General features: G+C 34.6%; 1 protein-coding gene across 1 annotated transcript in view; it reads left to right on the top strand.

Annotated features, from left to right (window-relative positions):
• Positions 1-18,569, top strand: part of LOC145258346 (uncharacterized) — a gene marked incomplete in the record, with an annotated part of 299,186 nt that extends 280,617 nt beyond the window's left edge. Inside the window, 7 exon segments of the mRNA XM_080116539.1 lie at positions 1,219-1,347; positions 2,016-2,141; positions 4,592-4,658; positions 6,406-6,461; positions 9,369-9,453; positions 17,626-17,767; positions 18,195-18,569.
• Between the last annotated feature and the right edge of the window lie 8,751 nt (positions 18,570-27,320).

Here is a 27,320-nt window from a genome sequence, read left to right as displayed (position 1 = left end):
TCCTATGTCTCTTCCTATGTCTCTTCCTATGTCTCTTCCTATGTCTCTTCCTATGTCTCTTCCTATGTCTCTTCCTATGTCTCTTCCTATGTCTCTTCCTATGTCTCTTCGTTTGCCTCTTCCTATGTCTCTTCGTTTGCCTCTTCCTATGTCTCTTCGTTTGCCTCTTCCTATGTCTCTTCGTTTGCCTCTTCCTATGTCTCTTCGTTTGCCTCTTCCTATGTCTCTTCGTTTGCCTCTTCCTATGTCTCTTCGTTTGCCTCTTCCTATGTCTCTTCGTTTGCCTCTTCCTATGTCTCTTCGTTTGCCTCTTCCTATGTCTCTTCGTTTGCCTCTTCCTATGTCTCTTCGTTTGCCTCTTCCTATGTCTCTTCGTTTGCCTCTTCCTATGTCTCTTCGTTTGCCTCTTCCTATGTCTCTTCGTTTGCCTCTTCCTATGTCTCTTCGTTTGCCTCTTCCTATGTCTCTTCGTTTGCCTCTTCCTATGTCTCTTCGTTTGCCTCTTCCTATGTCTCTTCGTTTGCCTCTTCCTATGTCTCTTCGTTTGCCTCTTCCTATGTCTCTTCGTTTGCCTCTTCCTATGTCTCTTCGTTTGCCTCTTCCTATGTCTCTTCGTTTGCCTCTTCCTATGTCTCTTCGTTTGCCTCTTCGTTTGCCTCTTCCTGGCCAACGTCTTCATCCTTTCACTCTTTATCCTACACCATGTATAACTTGCTTCTATTTTTCTGCTGCCCTCAATTACAACAGGCACTATCTTGTTTCTTTGTGTTTCTTGTTTCTTTGTGTTTCTTGTTTCTTTGTGTTTCTTGTTTCTTTGTGTTTCTTGTTTCTTTGTGTTTCTTGTTTCTTTGTGTTTCTTGTTTCTTTGTGTTTCTTGTTTCTTTGTGTTTCTTGTTTCTTTGTGTTTCTTGTTTCTTTGTGTTTCTTGTTTCTTTGTGCTTCTTGTTTCTTTGTGCTTCTTGTTTCTTTGTGCTTCTTGTTTCTTTGTGCTTCTTGTTTCTTTGTGCTTCTCGGGCCCCCCCATTATCTTTAAGAAAATTTTACAAGTGCAGTTATGGTGAAAACAATGTTTGACTGGAGGTGGTCAGTTTAATGGTTGCAATGTAGTTAAACACTAACAAACAAATCCTTAAACATTTTCTCTTCACGTCATTACGGTCTCTCATTAACAAAATTGTTAAATGCTCACAATTAACCTTTTATTGTTTCAACCAACAGCGGCTCCCATTTGTCCAACAAGTCCATGTGATCCTGTGTCCACCGATTGTGTTGAGAAAAATGGATATGAATGTATTTGTAAGCCAGGTTTTGAAAACTGGGCGCAGTACGGCTCTGAACGTTGTAAAGGTCAGTGTACTAATACAATTTATTGACCATTGTTTTTATTTTAATGACTAGTGTCATCATTTAACATATTTTTAAAAGCTTTAGACGCAATGTAATGATAACGTTCTTATATTTTTGCATCTTATAAATCTTGGCAGTTATTACGGAGACAGTTTTTTCTAGAGTTTGAACAAGTTTTTTTTTCTTTTTTTTCTAGAGTTTGAACAAGTTTTTTTTTTTTTTTTTTCTGGAGTTTGAACAAGTTTTTTTTTTTTTTCTAGAGTTTGAACAAGTTTTTTTTTTTTTCTAGAGTCTGAACAAGTTTTTTTTTTTTTTTCTAGAGTCTGAACAAGTTTTTTTTTTTTTTTCTAGAGTCTGAACAAGTTTTTTTTTTTTTTTTTCTAGAGTCTGAACAAGTTTTTTTTTTTTTTTTTCTAGAGTCTGAACAAGTTTTTTTTTTTTTTTTTTCTAGAGTTTGAACAAGTTTTTTTTTTTTTTTCTAGAGTTTGAACAAGTTTTTTTTTTTCTAGAGTTTGAACAAAAGGTTTTTTTAAGAGTTTGAACCTGCGTTTACTTCTAGAGTTTGAACAAATGATTTTCTTCATGTATTTTAACATCCATTCAGGATACTAAATATCTTTATACTTCATTAGGTATGTTTTATTTTCTTTTTTTTTTTTTTAATACAGATATTGACGAATGCTCTCTTGCAACCAAACCTTGTGGTGATGTTAAATGTAGCAACACTATTGGAAGTTATGTTTGTGTTTGTGATTTTGGCTTCGTTTTCAATAATAAAACCAAGAAATGTGACGGTAAGTGACACCAGCTAAGATCAACGTGTAGTATTTACAGAGTATAACAGATGGCCAACATATCCGGCCTGTTGATTTGGCGTGTGAAGTTATAATACTCTTAATTCCAGAGCACATTTGCATTTGGAAGGTTGACAACAATTTTGGTCATTCTCTACTTGGTTTCGTCTAAAAAAAAAAAAAAACGCAATGTCAGTAAAATAGAAAAAGTTGGTATTATTAGTCACAGATCATCTTTGTCAAATTGTGATAAAAAAAAAAAATCAAGAACCGCAAACTTTCAAATGAAACCAGCTATGTGATATCTAATAATATCACACTTTTTATTTTTCTTTTACTACTGTTGAAGATGCCAACCGCTTTGTTTGTATTTATGCAAAGAATGACTCCTTTTTATGTGGATGTGGCACGGGCATGTTACGGTAACTTGCGTAAAACACCAGAATATGCAGAGCACTGATCAAAATTTTTAAAGAATTAGAAAAGATAGAAAACATTTATAGTAATTTTGATGAAAAAAAAAAATGGAAATACAATAAATAAAAAACATCAACTTACTGTAAGTTTCATGAACAAATGCAGGGTGGGGCAGAGCAAATTTAAATTATTATTCCAAATAAGTAAGTTGCTCTACACCAGCCTGTATTTGCTTTTATGTAAAATATACACAAATAAATGAAAAATTTTGTTTTGGTAATAAGTTATTGAAAACTTTTAGTTCTGTTTTAAATGTTTACGGATCCTATATCTCTACAAAGCCAACATTTATAGTAATTTTGATAAAAAAAAAAAAAAAAAAAAAAAAATGGAAATACAATAAATAAACAATATCAACTTACTGTAAGTTTAATAAACAAATAATACAGAGTAAGGTAGAGAAACTTGCTTATTTGGGATATCAATTAAAATTATTTGGGATATCAATTAAAATTATTTGGGATATCAATTAAAATTATTTGGGATATCAATTAAAATTATTTGGGATATCAATTAAAATTATTTGGGATATCAATTAAAATTATTTGGGATATCAATTAAAATTATTTGGAATATCAATTAAAATTATTTGGAATATCAATTAAAATAAAAAAGCAAGTTACTTTGCATCATTAGCTATAAATGAAATTGTTTTTGGTAAGAAAAGTTTTTGAAAACTTTTCTTTTTTTAAATGTTTTCGAATCGTATATCTTTGCAAAGTCACCATTCGCCCATGCATGTAGTATTGTTTCCACATCTGGGCTGGTGCATCCACTATTAGTCTCTCCCTTTTGAACAGGTTCCAAAAAGGGGTCTCCAATCTAATAGGTCCCACACTGTCAACTAAACTCCAACCTCTGTCCCATCACCGCAGTGTTGCATCCCTGTTCCTGTTCGTACCCTCTCAGTATACATACCCCCCCCCCCCCAAAAAAAAATCCATTTAGCAACAAAATCTAACCCTTTCACCGTAGAGGACTCTGGATTCTAGAAAACCTTTTACTCTAATATCTTCTTCTCTCAGATTGGAATTCTGAATGTACTGACATGCAGAAGTTTAAATGTAATGGAAAGCATCTACCTCCTCTCCTTGTATAGTCCCCTGTAAACATGGTCCAAAATAGTAGCCTCTTACATCCATATTTTGTTTTTCCTTTCTCTATGCAAAATCATGTTCTGCAAAGTCAAAACAATTTTCCTCTACAAAACAACCAAACCAAACACCATGAATAAATATTTGAATAATTTTTACTAAAACAACTTGATTCAGCATAAAAAAAACATGGAGAGGGTTGATATGTCATAAAACCGATTCAAATTGGGTTACAGATTAATCTAAAAAAACAAAAAAAAAACAAACAACAAACAAAACTTTATCCTAATTTAAGTTTTGACAATTTGTTACATGTTACCTCACCATAAGGTCTACGAACAGTTGTTCATATTTAGTTATCTTCCTCTTTTTTGCTGTGACTTGTGCTTGACTTAGTTTAAAGTGTGGGGGACTTGCATTTACTGCACTCTCTCATCCAGAAACACTTGGTCTTGATAGCAAGACAGGGTCAAGATGACCAAGTGTGATACTAGATGCAGGATTTGTCGCCAACACATACGATGCCTAGCATTCCCAAAATGGTCACCCATCTGGTACTGGCCAACTTCATTGTTGCTTAACTTCAGGGGTTATGTAGGCAACACACATATATATATGTATTATATTATATATCGCTTATGAAGAAAAGAATTAAACCCTTGTAAAGTTGATTCTTCATGTAATCGTCAAAAAACATTAAAAATACATGGAAATTTACAGGACTAAATGAACTTATTTTGTCTTGTAAAGGTTACCATAATTTCTTCCAAACTATCATTGAAATGGTTGAAAAGGTTTCATATGATTTCTAAATCTTTATCTTTCCCCACTTTTCACTTGTCTTTATCTCCTTAATGTTTTTTTCTTTTCTCATTGTAGATGTTTGCAGTGGTTCTGTATGCAACGAGGGAACTTGTATCAGAAATGCTCAGAATTATCGATGTAGGTAAGTTGTGACGCACAAAAACAATGCTTTAAAATAAACATCTCTACTTCCTACCAAATAGGTCCTGGATATGACCTAAAACTATATCCGATGGTTAGGCCCCACCTTGCGGGCTTTGGGGAGTGTGGAGCCACCCTTTAATTGCCATTGCTCCCAGGTCCACTCTGACCCGGAGTGGTAGTACCTGTTAGGGTCCCAACTATGGGTTAAATAGAATCTGACTTAAAAAAAAAAAATATACTCCATTAAAAATCGTTCCTCAAAATAACTAGATTCGGCATTAAATAACCTGAAAAAGGTTGATATGCCGCAAAACACAACTAACCAATATAAAACGAAATAAAACTTAGACTCTTGGCTTAGTTCTACTCTTGCGCTCTAAGAATCAAACAATCTTTGAAAGGTTGAAAGAATTTCACTAAAAGTTTCATATAGAACTTGTATCAGATCGCACTGGAGTATAATAAACGTGTGTGTGTAGTAAGTTTTGAAAATATATATGGCAATTAAGCTACACAGAATTTTATGGATTTCATCCTTGTAAGGATTCGTCAGGCTTTTGCATGAGATTAATATTATGTGTGTGTGTGTGTGTATATATGTATATATATATATATATATACATACACACACACACACATAATAATATTAATCCCATGCAAAAGCCTGACGAATCCTTACAAGGATGAAATGCAGAAAATTCTGTGTAGCTTAATTGCCATATATATTTTCAAAACTTACTACACACACACGCGTTTATTATACTCCAGTGCGATCTGATACAAGTTCTATATGAAACTTTTAGTGAAATTCTTTAATACACTCCTACTACTTTAAACTCCAACGTCCTCTCCCCACCACTCCCCCTTCTTTTCTAACTCCCCTTTATCTACGATCTTTCCATTTTTATTTGACTTTATAACTTAGTCCATCTATGAATTCTGATGATGCGAGTTGGATATTTCCTCTCTTTGAGGATCTTCCTCTAGCTGAAACATGTAAACTCATTCTGGACTCACAGTAATAAATTTCCTATATATATATATATATATATATATATATATATATATATATATATATTGTATTGGTAGTAATTATTTGTTTGTTTAAAACAAAATATATAAGTGTGTCACCCAAAAGAGTGCTCAATGTTTAGACAGAGCCAAAATAAGCGAATTTAGTTTACAAACAAATGGCTACACATAAGCATACATGTTTCAGCGAAAACCCAGTAAGGGAATCGCTTCGTCAGGCCAAGGACAACTCTCTTTGTCCTTGGCCTGACAAAGCGATTCCCTTACTGGGTTTTCACTGAAACATGTATGCTTATGTGTAGCCATTTGTTTGTAAACTAAATTCACTTATATATATATATATATATATAACTACTTAATTTACTCACATAAAATTAATATACGAAAGTATAGATTTATGTGTAAACTTTAAGTATTTACTTCAAAAGTGCTCAATAAATAGGTAGAGCTAGTTAGTAATTTAATATTATCACGTGCATGAAAGTAAGTCATCATGTATGATTCGGAGTTTACTCTTCATCAGTAAGGCTAGACTTAGCTGACAAGGATCGAACGCGTCACCTCTCGATAAATAGTCTGATCTTTTACCACGAGACCCCGTATATATATATATATATATATATATAATTGTGTGTGTGTGTACCTTTTTTTTCTTAAAATATTTGATAACAGCAGTTTTCTTTAATAAAAAAAAATCTTTCTTTGTAATTCAGTTGCAAAGTTGGCTGGACTGGAGAAAGATGTGACAAGAAAGACCCAGAAAATGAGAGTACGTATGAATTAAAATCCTTTTGAAGAAGGGGGGGTGTTCTCCATTTAAAAAGCTGATGAGACCAACATGGTTAAAGTAAACCCAACAAGATTCAACAATTGAATTTCAGTTCTACAAAGCAAACAGTCTTTGTTAATTTTACATGGTAAAAAATTGGTATGAATTTTAGTTTGCAGGCCTTCATATAATTTGTGATTTAGAATGTTTTACCTACAGAGGACAGGTCAGTAAAGGAGTTAAAATGGGTTACGGTACAGGTGACAAATTTTCGATCTCGGAACTGAATGCACCTAACCAATTTCCTTCATTCATCACTGAAATATATAAATTTATTATTTATTTATTTATATATATATATATATATATATATATATATAAAAATAAGATGTGCTTTTCACTCTACTTCCGAGACATAAATAAGAAAAATTATATATATATATATATATAATTTTTCTTATTTATGTCTCTGAAGTAGAGTGAAAAGCACATCTTATTTTTCTTTTATTAATATTATTGGAATCTTTTCTTTTTTTCCTTGTACACATTTTTGTGAATTATTCCATGGATTTCTGCCTTTGGATTATTATGGACCATCTTCTTCCAATTACGGGATTTCCTTGGATTTTACTTGTACAAATGGAAATTCTTTTAACTTTCTTGAAGTTTTACATTTGGATTTTACCGTCACTGGATTTTTTATCTTCCACCAGACTATCCATTCATGTGTAATCGCCTTTTTCTTTACCATATTCCCTCTGCTTCACTTTTTTTGTTTTCAAGATCTTTGACTTGTTGTTTCATCAAATACTTCTGCATGAAAAATCTGATCCCGCATTTTGCTAATTCCTACCCTCTGATGAGAAGGAAAGTATTTCTTTGAAACTCTGCGGATTAAGGACTATCCATTTATCTAGTGTTTCCTTTTCAGATTAAATATGTTTTTAACTCCTTTCAAAGTGTTTTTTAACATATTTTATTAACTGTTTGATCATATTATAAGCTCTATTTCCTATTTGGTTTTATCGAGCTTTTATATCTGGCTGAGATGATTTTATAAATATTAATTCTTTAATATTTATAATTTACTTTAATTTTACCATCTTGGATCATTTTGGTAATTTCAATTGTAATTTTCATCTTATATATATATATATATATATATATAAGAAATAAATGAAAAAATGTATAGCATGAAATAATTGTAAAATGGAATGGAAGTGTGCAGCAGTTTGTGGACAACCTTGAGTTGCAAGTGTGTCAGATATTCTGCTGACAATTCTAGTCTTTTTTTTTTTTCACGAGGAAGTCACCACTTATCAAGGTGGGCGGCCACTCGGGGATAAGGGTTATTGCGTGTACAGTAATCAATGGGATAGTATCGTAGTAATGGAGATCTGATAAAGTGTCTTAAGAGGGCGGTTCATCAGGAATTTGTTTATATTGGACTTGAAGGCATCCAAGTTGTAGTCAGGTGGGAAACAGGCAAATGGAAGAGAGTTCTACAGGCGTGCACTTCTAAGAACGAAGCTTTGTTCATAGAATCTACGTTTTGATTTAGGCACAGATAAAGAGTGGAGAAAATTACTGACAGTGGTTTCAGCTAGACGGGTGTTTTTCGTGAAAGATTGACGAGGGGCGGGGGCAGAGATTGGAGCTCAGACGAGCACTTGCCATGGAAGTAACAATAAAATAAGGACAGTCTTGTAACGTCCCTTCTGTGGGAGAGAGGTTGCAGGGAAGAGAAAAGGGCATTCCTCCACTCGGCTACAAAGTCTATTTTGTACTCTGTCAAGGCAGGATAGGCTGTTTTTTAGCAGCCCCTGCCCAGATATGGCAGCAGTACTCCATCCTTGGACGCACTTGGCTTTTATATAGATAGAGAATTGCTACTGGAGCGGTAGAAGGATCCCACCATTTTTCCAGCAACCTTGGCAACAGATTTGATGTACATGTTCCATTTCAGATCAGGAGTAAAGATCAATCCTAGAAGCTTGCCAACATGGAGCCTCCCCATTTCAATTGATGCCAGATGGGGATCAGAGCGTTGATGATGTAAAGATAGGAGCTTGCTTTTAGATGCATTAAAAGTAACCAGCCGCCTCTTCCCCCCACTGTACTGTGCACTCAAGATCAGAGGAGAGAGAATTAGATAGAACTTTGTCATTTACAGCCTTTGATTGTTGCCATAGATGGTCGTATCATCAGCATAGATGTCACCGAATGATTTCTGTATGTGTTTTGGGAGATCATTGATGTAGATCAGAAAGAGTTGGGCCCAGGATTGACCCTTGAAGGACACCAGCATTAATACTGTTGCCTTATGATTTCTGCCCATCAACCACTACTCTTATGAGCCTATCAGAGAGAAATGATTTAATAATTGAGAAAACATTTTCAGTTATACCGTAGCTGGAAATTTTGTGAAGTAGGCCTTTATGCCATACCTTATCGAAGGCCTTTTATATGTTGAGAGCAATTGCCCTAGAAAGGAAGCCTTTGTCGAGAGATTCACTAATTCTATGAGACATAACCGTTAGCACATCTGCTGTAGATCTAGCAGAATGGAAACCGTATTGCGTGTCACTAAGAAGGTTATTTCTGCTGAGGTGGTTGACTATTTTATTTAATATGTATTTCAGCAACTTACTCATGACACACAGGAGACTTATTAGTCTGTACTGAAAGGGAGATGACCTATCACCTGAATTCTTAAATACAGGACATACTAATAAGGTTTTCCAGGGTATTGGGAAGCAATTCTCCTTAAGACATAGAATCTTTTGAATATAATGAATATTAAATATTGTCAATTGAAACTATATCTGCGCAGTCTTTAAATACAATGTTGGGATACTTGCACACGTTTTTTTTCTGTTAATTTTACTTTTTTTTCTTTTCTTTCAGAAATGCGGATAAACTTGATTATTGTTGCTTCAGTTTTAGGAACATTTTGTTTTCTTTTGATCTGCGCAATCATTTGCATGTGCCGGTAAGTTAATGAAAGTTTGTTTTTTTTTCTCTCATGCTATAAAAATTTCAAAATGAAATATTTATACTTATCATTAAGTTTAAAAAAATCATTTGACATAACAATTGCTGATTTGGGATTAAATCACTTACTAGATTGATTAAACTCTAGTGATGTTATTTCTATAAAAATTATTTCCATTCTATTTTGAAAGGATTACAGTAGAATCCCGAGATATGGCATTAAAAATTAGTAACAAAATACAGTACAGTATATAATACACATGTATATAATCAAATAACATTATAAATAACACCATAAGGCGGGGCAGATACCGTAACCAGGGGGCTGTAAAAACATTGTATTCCACATCGTAACCTGAAAATAATGTATCCTAGGGCCACTGTATTCCAGCCTTCTACTTCATTAAAAACTAAACAATTAATCTAGATATTATTCGCTTATGAAAAATAAAAAGGGCAATTGAACAAATAGAACAAGTAATAACGTTTACATATTGATTTTTGTAAAAATCAATACTTTTTTTTCTCTTCTGAACGGCTGCTTATTAATCATGACCAACAGATTTTTTAGATGTGATATCTCAAAAGTGCTTAAATTTTATAAACTCAAAATACAGGCAAAATGGCTTTTTAGTTTAGGAATGATTTCTCCTGACTTGCTTAATTTTATGACTTTGCGGTTTATTTTTACTAATTTGTCATTTTTAATGTTGATTAATAATCATGCTCGAAATGTGATAATTGACAATCTATAATGTGGCCTCAATTCCAAAACTATCATCTTTTTCTTTTCACTCAGATTTTTTACGTTTATAACTTTTATTCCTTTAAAATTTTTATTTCTAGATGTTTTTTTTAAGTCTTCAAACTAAAAAGCAATCATTTTAAATTCAGATAAATATTTTTTTCTTTATAAATTAAACATTTTTAATCCCCCCAAAATTCTGAAAATTAAAAAAAAAAAATCTCCATTTTTTTTTTTATTTTTATTTATTTTATTTATTTTTTTTTTTGTGATGTGCTCCTTTTTTTTATTTTTATTTATTTTTTATTTTTTTTTTGTGATGTGCTCCCTTTTTATTATTTTTTTTTTGTGATGTGCTCCCTTTTTATTTTTCAGTCTTTCTATCACACACCGAAAATGGACAATTCCAAAGTATTGTATTTTAGTTCTGAAAGTTCTTTAGTTTTGCCAATTTTCCGTTTGTTTTGCATTCTCTTGCAATTATCTACTTGTTTCCTCGACTTGCCTGTGAAGGCATGAAACCATAAAACAAAAACACAACTAAGTTACATTCCAAATCATTTCACAACTTGTCTTAATTTATCTACTTACTCCAAATAACAGTTTTATTTATTTTTTTAAATCATTATATTTAACTGTCTGCTAAAGTTTCACTTCTAAATGCAGCGCTAAGTGCAGTAAGTTGATGTGTAGCTGTTTGAAGCTGTCTGATTTAAATAGCTTAACTACTTATGACTTTTACAAATTTTTTATTATAATGTGTTATTTGTATTCGGACTACTATTTTTATCCTGGTTGTTATTTTAAAAATGTTTTGGCTGATGTAACCTTCGACCTTCTGCAGGTGCATCTTTTCTGCCTGTGGAATCCTCTTCAAACTCAAAAACCTTCAATGTCGAACTAAAGCTATTCTTTAAGACACAAATGAATCGAACGGTATTCACTCTAGGTAGATTCAACCAGCTTTGTCCAAAAGGGGAAGTTTCTAGGGAATAGCAAATTCACAAACATTCCTCAGTGGCATGTATATCCTGGTCAGGCGATGTGATGACATTGTTTTCGCCAATCTAGCCCAGGGATTAAAAGGTTCCGTTTGAAATTCTGTATAGGTTCCCAAATTCTTGAAGATGCACTTGAGGGAGGTTGGAGGTTACATCGGCTGAAACGTTGTGAAACTACTAACCAAAGCGATAATAGTTTGAATAATTCTCATCTCATAAATTTAAAAAGGAATAAGAATGTTTCTATCATAATTATTGAGAATTTTGAATAAAATATTTTGCCTTATTTCTAAAATCTGCCCCTAGGGTTCCTAATACTGTTCACTTTATCGCTAACGCTAAAGACGTGGAATTGATAGCGATGGTAACTATATCCTCAGGACAGAAAATGGAGAATATAACCTTGAGCTAAAAAGTGTACGGGACATCACCATTAAGATGGTAAATGGCTTTGATTCGTCCTGAATGTTGCATGCTGGCTACGGAATCTTTCGCTCCCTTCCAAAAGAAAAAAGATAAAGTTGCATTGTAGCGGTGCCGCCAAACGCTATATTCCTAAGGGTGAAGTCATACATATCGAGTAATCATAAAATCAAATCTCGTTTTGTTACAAGTCTTTCTTTTTATTTTTATTTCACATCTTTTCAAATTAATCTTCCCTGGTGTTGTCAAATTAGGTTGTCTGAAGATACCAGTTTCTTGACCAAAAGTGCTTTTTCTATTTTTTTTTTTTTTTTTTTTTTTTTTGTTTCTCTTGCAAACCTCAATCGTGTTGTAGGAAGCAAAAACCAACTGAATAAATTTTTAAATCTCTATCTATAAAAGTGAAAATGTCTGTCTGTGTACATTTCCCTACCAAACTACTCTGTCAATTTTCGGTCTACAGACTCGAAATTTGACATATGGCGTATTGAGATTTGGGAAAATCTTTTTAATTGGGTTTTCATCCAGAAATTTGGCTGTCAAGGGGTCAAAGTTCAACGATTTGACCTTTGAAAACTCTACTAAACTCCTCCGCCAATTTTAGTTCTAAACACTTGAAATTTTAAATGTAGGTTACTTGGACATGGATCAAACTTTTTTAATTTGATTTGAGCCCCAAAAAATAAATGTTAAGGGGGTCAAAGTTTTTTAAAAATTTGACCTCTGCGGTCTCTCCTATATTACTCAGCCAACTAAACATTTGAAATTTTGCATGAAGGGTATCCAAAGATAGGGCAAGCTTTTTAATCGGTTTGGGTTGAAAATTTGAGCTACCAAGGAGTCAAATTTTAAGATTTGACTTTTGCGGTGTCTAGCAAACTACTCGGCTAATTTTGGGTCTAAACATTGGAAATTTATACATAATGTGTATTGAGGCATGCAGTAAGCATTTTAATCCGTTTTGGGATGAAAATTTGGCTGCCAAAAGGTCAAAGTTGAAAGAGTTGACCTTTGCAGACTCTATCAAATTCCTCTGCCAATTTTGGGTCTAAACACTTGAAATTTTAAATGTAGGTAACTTGGACATGGGTAAAACTTTTTATTTTGATTTGAGACCAAAATAATAAATTTTAAGGGGTCAAAATTGGGGTCGATGTTAAAAAAAAATTACCTCTGTAGTCTCTAAGCAATTACTCAAACAATTTTTGGTTTAAACATTTGAAATCTTACATAAAGTGTATTTACATTAGGGCAAGTTATGAACAGTGCATAGGGCCCGAGCAAAGCCGGGCTGAACTGCTAGTATATATATATATATATGTGACATTGTCTGTGTGTGTGTACATTTCCCTACCAAACTACTCTGTCAATTTTCCGTCTACAGACTTTAGATTTGAGATTTGGGAAAATCTTAATCGGTATTTGGCCAGAAATTTGGCTGTCAAGACGTCAAAGTTCAACGATTTGATCTTTAAAAACTCTACCAAATTCCTCTGCCAATTTTGGGTCTAAACACTTGAAATTTTAGATGTAGGTAACTTGGACATGGGTATTTGAATTTGAGACCTAAATAGTAAATGTTAAGGGGTCAAAATTGGGGTCAAAGTTAAAAAAGATTGACCTCTGCAGTCTCTATGAAAGTACTTAGACAAATTTTGATCTAAATGTTTGAAGTCTTACATAAAGTCTATTCACACGTAGGGCAAGTTATGAACAGTTCATAGGGCCCAAGAAAAGCTGGGCTTAACTGCTAGTATATAAAAAAAACTTGAAGTATAAAAATCTTTACCAAAAATGATTGGATTTGACATTAAATAATACGCAAAGGGTTGATATGCCGTAAAACAAATGACTAAACCAACTCTGACCCGAAATAAATCAGACATCGATGTTTGTTTTCCCTTTGCAAAAAGCAGGTTCTGCAAGGTCAAAAACAATTTTCCTCTACAAAACAACCAAACCAAACACCATGAATAAATATTTGAAGAATTTTTACTAAAATAACTTTATTCAGCATTAAAAAACATGAAGAGGGTTGATATATCATAAAACCGATTCAAATTGGGTTACAGATTAATTTTATTTTCAATAATCTTATTTTCCTAGGTGTGTCGTGAAACAATCACGTCTGAGATGAGTGTATTTTTTTTTATTTTTTTTTTTTTTAATTTTCAGCCCAAACAAGGCATAGTGCCACTTTGAAGTAGGGGGCTACTATCGGGGACATAAGTTGCATGGATATTATGAAAGGAGATGAGTAGCAAGATGTTTGTTAACATTACACTTGAACTTCTGCATGTCTCTAGCTGCTTGTCAGGGGTATTCACGTCGAGGGGGTACAAGTCACGTCGAGGGGTACAAGTGCTTGTAGTTCATCAGAGCATTCACTATTAAAGTACTTGTAGAACAGACAGAGGGATGCAACATTTCATCGATGGGACAGAGGCTGAAGCCTAGATGACAGTTCAGGACCTATCAGGTTGGCGACTCTTTTGAACCCTGTCAAGGAGTGAGACAAGTAGCAGATGCACCAGCCCAAATGTGACAACAGTACTCCATACATGGGTGAATGGTGGCCTTATAGAGGTATAGGATACTTTCAGGCATAAGTAGTTTTCTAGCACAGTAGAGAGAGCCCACATTCTTTGCAGCAGCCTTGGCAATGCTCTCAATGTATCTATTCCAATTCATGTTCCCTGGCGAGGAGTTTAAAGGAAGTACTTTCGGGTATTTGCTGATGACCTCATGTAACAGTCCTAAATATTGACATTTTCTCACATGGAGAGCAGTACCTGTTAGGTGATTTGGTCATACACAGCGCAATCAACTTTTAGGGCGCATTAATTTCATTTGTCCTCTGAATGAGTACTTCAGATCTCCTTGGAAATTGCAGCAGTCATCGAAGAGTTTCCTAAAAGCAATCAAGAATGACACCCCCCTTCCTAACTCCTGCATATACATCAAGTGGTTTCATGCTTTGTCTGGAGCAATTTCCATTAAAATAAAAAAAAAAAAAAATTCTTGTATGTCTTTACACTCCATGATTTTTCGAAATTTTATAGTTTCGCCCATGTATGGAGTACTGTTGTCACATCTGGGCTGGTGCATCTGCTGCTTGTCTCTCGCTCCTGGACATGGTTCAAAAGAGTCGCCAATCTGATAGGTCCTGAACTGTCATCTAGGCTTTCAGCCTCTGTCCCATCGACGAGATGTTGCATCCCTCTGCCTGTTCTACAGATACTTTAATGGTGAATGCTCTGACGAACTGCAAGCACTTGCACCTCCCCGACGTAACTACCCCCGACAAACCCGACAAGCTACTGAGTCTCATCCCTTTACAGTAGAGATCCCTAGGTGGAAGAAAGCCTTTTACTCCAATAGTTTCTTCCCCAGAACTGCGGGTCTTTGGAACTCCCTTCCGGGATTCTGCTTTCCCAACTGCACTGATATGCAGAAGTTCAAGTGTAATGTTAACAAACATCTTTCTACTCATCTCCCTTCATAATGACCCCGCTAATTAAGTCCCTGATAGTAGCCCCCTGCTTCAAAGTGGCACTGTGCCTTGTTTGGGGTGAAAATTGAATAAAAAAATTAAAAAAAACTTAATATAAGGCAAACTATGTGGTTTAGGGCATTGTCAACATGCAACTTTATAAAGCTAAAAACAACGGCATGTTCTAAAATATGGTCAAATTGTTTTGCATGACTTGTTTCCGTGTGAAAGCATGAACCCTGAAAATGCATGTTAATCAGTGATTTTTTTTTTCTTTTCTTCAAAGACAAAATCAAGTTCTGCAATGAACAAATCTTTTTTTTTTTTACAAAGGAGTGCCCACTTATCAAGGCCCGGAGGCCACTCGAGGATAAGGGTTAATGGGTATACATAAGTAGTGGAAATTTTATAAATTGGATTACTTGAGGGGACGGTTCATCAAGAACTTGGGGTTTGTATTACTGTACACATAGATTCGAAAAAGTTGTCAAAAAACAAATATATAACAAATAAATGTTATCAAAGGCAAGATAAGTTACTTTTCTGTCAAACTGGATATAATTTTCGTGTTTTTATTCAATGTAACATGTTTATTCAGCTCGAAAAGCATACAGTCTTTACCGATGTATTGGAAAATTCAAAATGGCGGCCGACTCTCTCTTTAACACGGTAAGTTCGGAAAAAGGTGTAATAAATAATAAACTAGACAAAATACTGTTAGAAATTCGCTCAATATATGTTACCGTGACATAACTTGACATATATTCGGTGGTTTTTCATAGTATTTTGTCTAGTTTATTATTTATAACACCTTTTCCCGAACTTACCGTGTTAAAGAGAGAGTCGGCCGCCATTTTGAATTTTCCAATACATCGGTAAACAATGTATGTTTTTCGAGCTGAATAAACATGTTACATTGAATAAAAACACAAAAAATATATCCAGTTTGGTAGAAAAGTAACTTATCTTGCCTTTGATAACATTTATTTGTTATATATTTGTTTCTTGACAACTTTTCGAATCTATGTGTACAGTAATACAAACCCAGAACTTGTTTACGTTACACTTGAAGACAATCAAATTGTAGCAAGCTGGAAAGCAGGCAAACGGGAGAGTTCCACAAGCGTGCAGTTCTAAGAAAAAAAGCTTCGTTCATGGAATCTACATTTAGGTTAAGGCACAGATAAAGAGTGCGGGAAATTATTGATAGTGGTTTTGGTTAGACGAGTGTTTTTTCTTTTTTTTTTTTTTTTTTTTGTTTTTAAGTTTGACGAGGGCGGGGGCATAGCTTGAAGCTCAGACGAGCACTTGCCATGAAAATAACGATAAAACCTAAGTAAATTAGATCATTTTTTGGAGGTAAGAAATTATGTTTATATATGATCTCGTTTTTGGATGTGTAGGATTATTATATATTCAGAAACAAATGTTAAACTGGTAAACTCTTGCTTGATTGGTGAGAATGTACACGTGTGCGAATCTGTTTTCTCAATTCTGTTGGGCTCCCTCGCAAATCTGTTGGTCTCTCTTCCAAATCTGTCTGTTAGTCGGTCTCTTTCTCACTTTGGTACTTATGCATAATAGGGACGGCGTTATCGTTGGCATATTCCAGACAGCTTAGGTAAACTGCTGGAATGTGCAGAGCAAAATCTTTTTTTTTTTTTTTTTTTTTTTTTTTTTACTGCAAATGATGGCTGGTGTTTGTAACGCTCGCAAACGGTTACAAATCAAGGAACAAACATAATTGCAATTGAAAACAGTCATGATGTGGTAATTTCAATGGAAAAAAAAAAGGTACTTGTGCAGTTTAGTCTATGCTGAAATAATGTTACTCTTTAGAAATCCATTCTTAACATAGGGAGTAGGGCTTTTTAACTATTCTGTATTTTCACCTAACAATTTATTAAACAAGATACCATAAAAAAATCTAATAAACAAGATATCATTTGCCAATTGTCGACTGTTGTGATTTTATTGGCTAAACATTTCGGCACCTTTCAATGATTTGCATAACCTACCTGAAATATGCCAACGACAACATGGTTGCTATTCTACAGAAGTATCTGTCGGTCCGTTTCCATCTTTTTTTTTTTTCCTTTGTAGCTACTTAAACGCACCCTTTTTTGAAACTTCAAATTCGTAGCTTTTATATATGCTTAGAATGTGCACGATTCTCTTGAGGCATGCCAGACTCAGCATGTGTTTTCCTATATTGCAAATGGTTAAGCCCACGAAACCGAGTGATTGTTTCGATCCCAGTAAATGCATTCAATGAATCTAATCTCACCCTGGCCTAGGTTTCTTCCGGTCGTTACTTTATAGAGATATAATACTGCTCGGAATTATGGGAGTTTGTTTAGAATGTTTTTTTCTTTTTTTTTTTTTCTCCCCCCCCCCTTCCTTGCTCAATGTCCTCCAATCTCTAGACTTTCCTCCACTTTTTGTTTCAACACAGATTCATCAAGAATTTACTAGTGTAATTGTAAACTTTGTGAATTGAAATTTCAGGAATTCCAGGTCTGGAAAGGCTGCTGAATTACCCCATTATAATAATTCAGAAACTACGTGGACTGGTCTGCCCCGGGCACGTCTGCGAGATGTGGAACTGAATGAAAATGGCAGCCGAATGGATCTGACTAAGAATGCTAATGTAAGTGAATTTTAAATCGTTTAATTTTTTTCTGAAAAAAAAAGGAGGTTTTTACTGCATCACAAAATTGTAACTTCGGGTCAAGATCAAAGTGTAGTATCTGTTCTTCAGATGCTGCACTTCAATTTCTTGTTCTCTGTCAGTGGAGGAGAAATCCTTCACGACTGAGACAATCTTAATTTTTGTTCCCTTTCTCCACATTAAAAAAACGACCCTGGTGTCTAACTCTGTCCCGTGGGGAGAAATTGTAAATAGGAACAAGTCTATCATTTCTATTAGTTGATACTTTTTCCACTATTCTAACCTGCTATGGAAAATGCCGTTTTAAACATTATTTTCATATACCTGTATTTAAATATTGCTAGAGATATTTGTTGAAAACCATTTTCAATTTATCTAATAATTTTTTTTTTTTCTCCAAATGCAGCAGTATGATAGTCTACCCGGAATGTTTAACCCTGCCTATGTAAATGACGGTGTTGAAAGGTGCTAATCTTCAGAAAACCGGGACCGAATGCTGCGAAAACAAAAAGCTTCGACATTGTTGTTGTTCTACAGAAATGACAACATGTCCATAACTTAAGACTGGTCAAGAAAATATATATAAAACAAAATAGAAACATCTCCAACCAGATCCTATTGACTCTGTCCAAGGTTTAACCATGTTAAACCTGGGTCTGCAGTTAAATATTGTTACAAAAAATTTTTACCATTTATGAAAAAAAAAAAAAAAAAAACTTTTTACAAAAAAAAGAAATCCATAATTTTATCTTTTCTAACACAAAAAAAAAAAAATTAAAAATTCACAAAAAGCAATATTTAGATTATTCAAATTCATTAAAATATCAGGAAATGAAAAAAAAAAAAAAGGTTTCGGCCGATATAACCTTCGACTTTCTTCAGGTACCTCGTTTCTAATTTAAATCTTTGTGGGACTTAAGAATTAATACAGAATTTTGAACTGAACCCTTAATTTAATCCACTTGGTTACGGCTGAGAGAATGAGGACAATCTACTCCCGTGGATAAAATAATGGGTTTAGTTTGAAATTAAGTTTAGATTCCCTCTCAAAATGGACAGAAAGATTCTCGAGTACGTCGAAAAGATGCTCCCAAAGATAGTCTGAGGTTATATTGGCTGAAATATTGTGAAAATAACAACCAAGACGAGTATTCCAAATCGCTAAGTGTCAGCTTATCAGAATATTCAGGGAATATTCACGCTAAAATAAGACGTTTTTCACCGTGAGATAACTGTAAATAAATCATCTTATTTTGACAATTTTTTTTTTTCTTCCATTTAATTTCTATATTGTCTTATTTATTGAAATTTTTCAAAAGGAATTATTTCCTCGATATGGACGTTATATAGAAAGTACTTGATAACCTGAAACTTATAATTCATTTGTTCAATCCTTCCTGATTCAGCATTTTTTTTAACCACAAGGGAGATAACCACTCAGTTTAGATCAAGGGACATAACTATACAACCAAGTTCATATCAAACATTCCATTAAGGATTTTTATCGTTTTAAATACCAACAAATCCATAAATTTTTCGTTTTTATTACTTCAGATATTTATATTTTAATTTTTAACTAAGTTTTCATTCTAAAATTACTTTGATCGCCTGATAAAATATTGTTTTAGCAATCTGCAATCTTTCTAAAAATCCTTAAAAATCAGTAAAATGACAGAAAAGGTTGGAACTTGATAAGCATTGAATTTAAAGTAATCCACTTTTTTTTTTCCCCCCAATATATTTTTAAAACTAATAAGAATTAGGAACAGATTTCATTTCATAAAAAATTGTAGAGGGGACTATTTTACCACGATTAAGAAACAGGAATATAGGAACTTGTTAGTTTACGGACCGTGCTACTTTTTAGATAGGATTTCCAAGTTAAATTTAATTTTTTACTGTTTATTAAATTGTTATCTGAAACTAAAGAATAGTTAACAAATTCCCCTTCCTCATGTTAAGAATGGTCTTCTAAATATTCGTCATGGTCCATAAAATTGCACAAGTGTCATTTGAAGCATTAAAATAATTATATACCTCAGATTTAGATGAAATTTTAAATGTTTGAGGATACTAGCCTGGCGACATAATACAAATAATTCTTCCTTAGATCAAAGTGTAGTATCTTTCTGCCCTTTGGTCAGTGAAGGGGAGATCCTTCTAGATTTGGGTAATCTGGATGTTCTCCACATTAAGAACCGAGCTTGTCTCTAACATTGCCCTTGTGGGGAGGCAATAAGAACTCTTAAAGAGGTACATTTATTCTGTCTGCATATTAAGTTAATGAAGAATTTGTAATCTGCTGTTACAGATTTAACGACCACGTATTTGGGTAAATTTACACTATCAGGCCGCCATTGAACATTCAGATACATCTGATTTTGATGAAATTTTAAGCATATTTGAAAATACTAACACACACACACACACATATATATATATATATATATATATATATATATATATATATATATGCAGACTTATTTTCCCATTTTATAAATTAATGCCTAAAAATGAATTACAGTATTTTTGTATATTGTTAATAAAAAAACCTTAAAACATATCAATATTTGTGATATTGTGGTGAAATTTGATTTTTTTTTTTTTTTTTTTTTTTCTCATCCTTTCCCTCACCCCTCCAACTTATTTACCCCTTTCTAATTATTTGTCATCCCTCCCCCCCCGATTATAACTCAATGATTTTAATCTTATTCGGAAATAAAGATTTGTTATATATTTGTTCATAATAAAAATGTTTTGTTTTATTTATTTTATATCATTTGCACAGTTTTCAATTTTGTGAAAACAAACCCGTCCATTCCTTGTATCTCTCTCCAATTATTTGTGCTTCAAAATTGAAGTTTTTTGGGTTTTTTTTAATTTTTTTTTTATTATACATATTTAAATAAAATATATATTTTAATAAAATATATATTTATATATATATTTTTTATAAATATTTTAAATATTTAAAAAAATTTTTTTAAATATTTAAAAAAAAATATTTAAAAATATTTCTTTTTAAATATTTAAAAATATTTTTTTTTAAATATTTAAAAAAAAATATTTTTAAAAATGTTATTTCGTAATATCGTGATTAAACTTTGGGTTTGTATTACTGTATACATATATTCGAAAAAGTTATCAAAAAAACAAATATATAACAAATAAATGTTATCAAAGGCAAGATAAGTTACTTTTCTACCAAATTGGATATATTTTGTGTTTTTATTCAATGTAACGGGTTTATTCAGCTCGAAAAACATGCTGTGTTTTTACCGATGTATTGGAAAATTCGAAATGGCGCCCGACTCTTTAACACGGTAAGTTTGGTAAAAAAAAATAACTTATTTTGCCTTTGATAACATTTATTTGTTATATATTTGTTTTTTTGACAACTTTTTCGAATTTGTGTACAGTAATACAAACCCGAAACTTTAATAATTCGTAATATTGTGATTTGACAGTTTTACCCTCCAATTAAAATTTTTTTTGGTAAATATGAAGAATTACTCCACCCTCGAAAATTCCTTTTAGATTACCACTCTTACAGGTTTTCGGGGTCGCTGAAAACGAAAATAACGTTTAAAATTACGACAAATAAGTAGTTTCCAAGATATGAAAAAAAAAAGTTAGTTTTAAATGTGGGGGATCACTTTTCTATAATAATTTAACGTAAACTGAGCACCCACTTTGTGGCCACGATTTTTTTCTTTCGAGGGGGGGGGGGCTTCTTCACCCATAGAAAATCCTTTAAAATTACCACTAACGTTTAAAATTCCAGGAAACAAGTAGTTTCCAAGATATGAAGAAATGCGCTCACTTTATGGTCACTTTTTTTTTTTTTTTTTTTTTTTTTAGTGGGGGGGGACTACGGTTTTCTTTTTGTTTTTCTTTTTGTTTTTCTTTTTGTTTTTCTTTTTGTTTTTCTTTTTGTTTTTCTTTGTTTTTCTTTTTGTTTTTCTTTTTGTTTTTCTTTTTGTTTTTCTTTTTGTTTTTTCTTTTTGTTTTTCTTTTTGTTTTTTCTTTTTGTTTTTTCTTTTTGTTTTTTCTTTTTGTTCTTTTTTTTTTTTTGAGGAGGATATTCAATTACTAGTAGTTTTAACAGGTGCTTATGCAGTTTAATTAACGTTTTGAGCAGAACTGTTTAATATTTTACAAAAATTCTGTTTACATTTGGTAGGAGGCGGTGGAGGGGCAGGGGGGGGTGTTGTGGCAGTCACGGCTCCACCACCTCCCACCAAATGTAAACAGAATTTTTGTAAAATATTAAACAGCTCTTCTGCTAGGTTAATGTCGGCACATTACTTAGGTTAAAACGGATGACAGTTCAATCAAAAATTGTTTAAACCAGGACCAAACTTTAAAAAAAAAAAAGAAAAATAGAAGCCCTCTTCCTTGAGGTTTTCATTTACGAATGTCAACAGGCTTAGAACTTAGATGACGTTGAATCATTTATCCGAGTAAACACCTCGGATATCTTAGCAATGAGTGAAACTAATCTACACTCCTCCATTCCCTCTAACCGTTTTAACATGCCTGGTTATCTCCCACTCTGCCACAAGGACTAAGACAGACATATGCATGGACTTAGAGTCTATATAAGTAACACCCTTCCTCTGACGTAAGAAACTAAACTAGAATCAGACGACCAAGCCTTTATGTGCTTCAGACTAAACATGCAACATAATATTAGCCACTTGTATTTTCTCTACCACTCTCCCTCAACCCAAGACTGCACCCTAATAAACAAAGTCTCTGACAGCATAGATATAGCACTCTCCCTCGATACTAGCGCACAAGTACATGTATTTGGTGACTTTAATGTCCACCCCAGTAACTGGCTTGGGTTCTCTACTTACAGACGTAGCTGGCAGCACAACACATAGCTTCTCTATATCATTCCCTATCACAGACGGTTATATTTCCAACACATTTCCCAGACCAGCAAGATCAACATGCCTCACTTTTAGATCTATTTCTGACAACAGTTCCCTATTAGTGTACAATGAATGCCCACAGGCCACTCAGGAATGCTGATCATGCTGTGATAATGGTAGAAACCGCCCTAAATTCTCGACCCAAAACTGAAGACCCACTGCTCAAAACAACGAGGTATTACAAAAAGGCTGACTGGGAAGCCATCAGGGATCTCATTAGAGATGCCCCATGAATTGTATAGATGTTTAGTGATGACTAAGCAGTTAGCATGTGAGGGTTAGGGGCTGAAAGGGTATGGCACGATGGTCTTCTAAGGAAAATTAGATCATATGGAATCACTGGAAGAATTCATAATGTAATTAAATCCTTCTTAAGTAATAGAAAAATCAAAGTTGTCCTCGACGGTTGTACATCTAAACAATATGACATAAATGCGGGAGTACCTCAGGGGTCTATCCTTGGACCTCTATTATTCCTGATATTCATAAATGACCTCCCTGATAAAATTGTTTCGGAGATGGGTATATTTGCCGATGACACCACTCTCTATAACAGATATGAGGGGAAAACAAATGAATACATATCCAATGAAATGGCAGAATCACTAGAGGACGACCTCCAATCCGTAGTGGAATGGGGACAAAAATGGTTGGTCACATTCAATGCTGCTAAGACTAAGCTTGTTTCCTTCAATAACTACAAGAAACCTTCTCTACCACCAATAGCAATGGCCAAGAACACATTGCCTGAAAGTACTTCTTTTAAACTCCTCGGCCTAACGTTTACAGGGAATATGAACTGGAATAGATACATTGAGAGCATTGCCAAGGCTGCTGCAAGGAAGGTTGGCTCCCTCTACCGTGCTAGAAAACTACTTACGCCTGACAGTATCCTATACCTCTATAAGGCCACCATTCGCCCATGTATGGAGTACTGTTGTCACATCTGGACCGGTGCATCTGCTGCTTGTCTCTCGCTCCTCGATAGGGTTCAAAAGAGTCGCCAATCTGATAGGTCCTGAACTGTCATCTAGGCTTTCAGCCTCTGTCCCATCGACGAGATGTTGCATCCCTCTGCCTGTTCTACAAATACTTTAATGGTGAATGCTCTGACGAACTGCAAACACTTGTACCTCCCCGACGTAACTACCCCCGACAAACTCGACAAGCTACTAAGTCTCATCCCTTTACAGTAGAGATCCCTAGGTGGAAGAAAGCCTTTTACTCCAATAGTTTCTTCCCCAGAACTGCGGGTCTTTGGAACTCATTTCCGGGATTCTGCTTTCCCAACTTCACTGATATGCAGAAGTTCAAGTGTAATGTTAAACGTCTTTCTACTCATCTCCCTTCATAATAACCCCGCTAATTAAGTCCCTAATAGTAGCCCCCTGCTTCAAACTGGCACTGTGCCTTGTTTGGGGTGAAAATTGAATAAATAAAAAAAAAAAAAAAAAATCTTTTCTCTCCCAGCTGAACAGTGTGCAAATGAAACCATTGAATGGTTTGAAACAGCAACTGAAGCACATGTTCCCACACGGAAATTCTATAGCAAATCCCCACTCTCCCCAATGGTTTACTTCTACTTGTGCAGCTGCCATTGCTCAAAGGCAGCATGCGTACCGCAGATTCAACCCAGATAAGTCCAGTTCAGACAAAAGTATATAGAAACTAGAAGTAATTGTAAGAGAGAAATAGTGACAGCTAAGGCAGAATACACTGAAACCACATCGAAGCACAGAAATTAGGAACCAGTGTAGTAAATAATAGGCAGTCAATGATTCCCCCACTATCAAACAATTATGAGGTTGCTTGCACGACAACCGAGAAGGCTAACCTGCTTGTCTCTAACTCCACATAGCACCCGGCACACCATTCCCACCCTGACTTTCCTTTGCAGACAGACGCCACACTAGATGATTTGAAAAATCACCTCTTAGGTACAAGGTATCATAACAAACCTAGACACCTCAAAAGCATGTGGACCCAATCTCATTCTGGCTGTGCTATTAAAAAATATTCCACTGAGGTTGCTCCAGTTCTCTCCAAATTTACAACAAATCTTGCTTTCCCGATTGCTGGAAAACCTGCTTCTGTGGTACTAGTTTTCAAGAATTCTGGCGAAAGAACTGACACATTAAAATATTGCCCCATCAGCCTTCTCCTGCGTTTCGCCAAAATATTTGAGTCTTTAAATAATCAAGCTCTAGTTCATCACCTTACACATGCTAAATTCCTGACCAACAATTAATATGGATTTATGTAAGCCCGTTCCACAGCGGACATCCTAACTAATCTCTGAACATATATACTGTTCACTGGACAAGATAGATGGAGGGTAGAGCTATGACGAGATCCCTGGCGACACCAGATGATCTTGCTTTTCAAATAGAGGAAGAGAAGATGGGAGAGGATGAGGTATGGTTTGGGGGGCCATGCTGACACTTGGTCAAGGAAAGACATGTTGATGAAAAATGTCCAGAAGAAATAAAATATTTCAATGGGAAATAAATAGTTATCGCTTATCACATCAGTGCCGGGGTGGGGTTTTTAAGAGAAAGACAAATGAGAATTGACATCTATCAACAACGGAAAGGTTGTTTTTAAAATCTCTCATAAGAGCTAAGTTGGAAAGCTCTTGTTCTTAGCTGGGAAATTAGAGGAACTTAACCTGCATCATGAAGCTCGGATCAAAGAACTCGACTATCAACAAGTGTAAAACGATTTATGAATAATTATTTTGTTTCGTTATAAAAAAAAATGTCTCAGAGTTATTCCTTCTTTCTCGATTGCCGGCCTGAATGAAGATGCAGTTTATTTCAGGTATGCCCTGACGCCAGATGATGAAAGAGACTGGATCCAGCACGAAGCTAGAGTGACGACCGAAATCGACAATGTTGCCACACGGACTTAGGGTCATGCACATTTCGTGTGCCCTGAGCAGCAGAAAGATATTTTCCAGTGGGAGTCTGGTCACCCTTAAGGGGTCCACCACTAGACAAGTAAGAATGTAGCCCTGCTGGGTTGCATCTATGGTCCTGGGAGTGACGAACACGGCCAGAAGTAGTCACAAGTATGCTCCCGTGAACCAGGATAGCGACAGATGTGGCCCGGCCCTCGGACAGAGAGGGTGTTAGGGTTATAGAGCAGTAGCCCTCCATATATCTAAGGCTTTTTGATAGGGTATGGCATGGTCTAAGGAAAATTAGATCATATGGTATCACTGGAAGAATACATAAAATAATACATTCAATGGTGCCAAGACTAAGCTTGTTTCCTTCAATAATGACGAGAAACCCTCTCTCATCAATTGCAATGGCCAAGAACACATTACCCGAAAGTACTTCCTTTAAAACTCCTTGGCCTAATGTTTACAGGGAACATGAATTGGAATCAGTGAGAACATTGCCAAGGCCACTGCACAGGTGGGCTCTCTCTACCATGCTAGAAAACTACTTGTACCTGAAAGTATCTTGTACCTCTATAAGGCTACCATTTGCCCATGTGTGGAGTACTGTTGTCACATTTGAGCTGGTGCATCTGCTACTTGTCTCACTTCTGGACAGGGTTCAAAAGAGAGTTGCTAACCTGATAGGTCCTGAACTGTTATCTAGGCTTCAGCCTCTGTCCCATCGACGAAATGCTGCATCCCTCTGCCTGATCTCCAAGTATTTTAACGGTGAATGCTGACAAATCACAAGCACTTGTACCCCCCACCCACTCGATGTCAACACCCCAACAAGCAGCTAAATCCCACCCCTACTCAATCAAGATCCCTAGGTGTAAGAAAGCCTTCTACTCCAATAGTTTCTTCCTCAGAACTGCTAGACTTTGGAACTCCCTTCCAGGATTCTGCTTTCTCAACTGTACTGACATGCAGAAGTTCAAGTGTAATGTGAACAGACATCTTGCTACTCAACTCCCTTCATAATACCCCTGCAACTTATGTCCCTGACTGTAACCCCCTACTTCGAAGTGGCACTTTGCCTTGTTTGGGGGTGAAAATTTGAAGGAAAAAAATATTTTTAGCACAAATTTCAAAGTAAAAGCAGCTATTCTGCACATTTCGAATAAAGTTGATTTCGGGCATTATACTTGCATTGTTAGAAATAATGTGGAACACCATTTTTAATGTTATTTTCCTTCCGAAGTGTCCAACATTGTTGCCATTTCTTTTGAAAAATCATGGATACAAAAAAAAAAAAAAAAAAAAAAAAAAAAGTATCCAATTTAACCAGGGAAAAAAAAAAAATTTTCCTTTAAAATTCAACCATCACCTCAGCATGGCATGGGGTTGTAACCGCATCCCTGCAGGTAAACAATGGCACTTATGTTTCATAACTCAATTGAAAAAAAAAAAGATTTCTGCTTCCACAGATTAATGTGCAATAAAATGTTTAACGAGAAAATAAAAAATAAAAAAAATTTCCTACTGCAATGAAATTTGTGTGTTCAAATAGATTTATATTTGAAAATTACAATCCTCAGTGAGTTAATTATGAATTTCAATACAATTTTTTTTTTTGCACAAATTTTAATGTAAAAACAGCTATTGTGCACACTTAAGTTTATTTTGGGCATTATACTTGAATTGT

The sequence above is a fragment of the Euprymna scolopes genome, chromosome 33 (assembly GCF_053919585.1).
Source record: "Euprymna scolopes isolate OS-2025 chromosome 33, ASM5391958v1, whole genome shotgun sequence".
Classification (NCBI taxonomy): Eukaryota; Metazoa; Mollusca; class Cephalopoda; order Sepiida; family Sepiolidae; genus Euprymna; species Euprymna scolopes.
This window is presented reverse-complemented; position numbering and strand designations above follow the sequence as displayed.